Below are 2796 nucleotides of genomic sequence, written 5' to 3' on the forward strand. Positions count from 1 at the left end.
GCCTGAAATTGCAAAAATAGAAAAGTTGTGGTGAAGGTTGTTTGTATGTATGAATTTACTAAGTTGCAAAAGGAACAAAACCAGGGATTTTGAGCAACGCTGATTCATAGAACTGTATGAAGCACAGTCTAACAAAAGTCCTGATAGAAAATATATCAATGTGTCAAGCTTAGAGCTGAAATCGTCGCAGTCTTCCCCAGCCATGAAGATCAGTGAGTCACAAACAGTCAAGGGAGGGATGGCAGCCAGGAGCTCCAGCCAAGCCTTCACAACTCAACTCTGGCCATGGTTTGCTGCAAAGAAACCACACTTCCATAGAGAAACCTAGGCAATTGCCAGAATGGCATGGAAATAGGTCAGAACCATAGGCAGAAGGTCTTTGTCTACCCTCAGGTATACAAAGAAACCCTCTTTCCAGACATCTATTGATCATCATGTTTTTGCAAGCCAGATTTAGTAGCTCTTGTAGTGGTACTGCTTCACCACTCAAGACCATCCTAGGCTGCTCTTCTGCTCTCCTTCTGCCCCCAAGAATCACTTGTATATATGAGACCAAAACCAGAACAAGTCTGCTCTCACAAATACAGCCATCAACTCTTGATGACTAATATTGGAAAGGAGGAAATTGAGAGGTTTGCTTTGGGCCCAAGAGAGTTCTATTTATACCTCCGGAACCCTTCTGCTCACATTTAATTTATACAGCAAAATTATTGTGAAGAGTAACAAAAACCTCAACTTTAAACCAAAATACAACTCCATTTATAGTACATTGTAAGAACTCAATTGAGAGTGTATTAGACATGAATTACTGAAACGAGATGATATCAGTTTGCAGAGTCATAACTGGCACACCAGCAAATGTGGATATAGGGCTTCTCATCACTGAGATCATTTGTATCTCAAGTTATAGACTTGACTAAAGGATAAACTAAAGGATAAACCACTAGTTACACATCTGCTTCTTTGATGAGTATGCTACCTTGTCCATTATCTATTTTCCCAATTCTCCAATCGGAGAACTGCCTACCACAGTACTTCTACCTTATGTGGATTTAGTTTCAATTTACTGACTGCCATCCATTTCATTATAGCCTCCAGGAAACTGTCAAGCAGTTGTTCAGCTTCTCTTAGTAGAAAGTAGAAAGAAGGTAAAGAGCTGTTGTGTATCATCCAGAACTATAAATATCTTGATGATAGAATAACAGAGTTGGAAGGGAGCTTGGAGGACTTCTAGTTCAATCCCCTGCTCAAGCAGGAAACCCTATAGCATTTCAGACAAATAGTTTTTCAATCACTTCTTAAACACCTGCAGTTCTGGAGCACCCACAACTTCTGGAAGCAAGTTGTTCCACTGATTAATTGTTCTAATTGTTCTAACTAAGGAAATTTATCCTTCGTTCTAGGTTAGTTCTATCCTTGATTAGTTTCCATCCATTGCTTCTTGTACTTTGGAGGGTAGGTTGACACCCCTCTTCTTTGTGGCAGCCCTTTAGATATTGTAATACTGCTCCCTAGTCCTTTGTTTCATTAAACTAGATACTGTTCTTCATACGTTTTGGCCTCTAGTCCCTAATCATCTTTATTGCTCTTCTCTACACTCTTTCTAGCATCTCAACATCTTTTTTATAATGTGGCAACCAAAACTGGATGCAATATTCCAAGTGGTCTTACTAAGGTTTTATAAAGTGTATAAAGAACAAATCTGAACATGATATTATCAATAAACCATCAGGAAACAAAATTGCATTCTGCCCTCTTGGTTACTTTCTCGAAACTAGCTAGACATGGAAAGACAATATTATTATTATTTTTAGTCATATTTCTATGCCGCCCACTCTCTGAGGACTCTGGACGGCTTACACCAAAGACAGTATACTAAATAGCATATTGCTCCCTAACAATCTGGGTCCTCATTTTACCCACCTCGGAAGGATGGAAGGCTGAGTCAACCTTGAGCCGGTGAGATTTGATCCGCTGATCTGCTGAACTAGCAGACAGCTGAAGTAGCTGCAGTACTGCACTCTAACCACTGCGCCGCCTCGGCTCATAGACAGATGGAGCTCTGATTTAATTCTGCAATGCTCTTCCATGGAAACATAATGCTGAGTTCCAATAAGTAGTAAATACAGAAATAAGATTTACCTGAAAAAAGTCTTCAAATACAGGAAAGACTTTTCCAGTGCATCCATGACACTAAAAAAGCAATCTGAGCTGTCTTAAATACTAAGAATGAAAACAAAAGCACATATTTTGCACAATCAGAAATGTGAGCAGGAGGAGTTAGACAGTCTGGTATAAATTATTATTTCTTAGAAAGGTTGAAGAGGACATTCAGTTTGTTCTTTGTTGTATCTTTATAAACAAAACTTGTTCTTAATAATCTCTTGTTATATAATCTCTTGTTATATATGAAATGATATGTTAGCTTGGTGATTATTCCAAACAGCTGTCATTTGGAATAATAGAGGGCATTATTAGATGGGGGGAAAAAAACCTTAATTTTTAAAGGGTTCAGTTCCCAAATGTGAAGCAGCCAAATTTCCCCTATCATTAAACGTATTTTAAATGATACGTTTGAAAACAACTGGCATCTATCACTAAAATAGCTGATAAAAAGTACAAGAGAACTGAGCACAGAATATTTAGTAAGTTTACCTCTTCAGTATATCTAATAAAGTCCACCTATTGTGTCTTCATGGAGCAATATTATTAAAAAATACACACCATTGTATATGTTTCAAAGCTAGTCAGCAATCTGGATTCAAAATAGGAAAAGATGGTTTGGAGCCTACATTG

This window comes from Pituophis catenifer, unplaced genomic scaffold (genome assembly GCF_029215685.1).
Source record: "Pituophis catenifer annectens isolate HBS135680 unplaced genomic scaffold, rPitCat1.0.hap2 SCAF_6, whole genome shotgun sequence".
NCBI lineage: Eukaryota > Metazoa > Chordata > Lepidosauria > Squamata > Colubridae > Pituophis > Pituophis catenifer.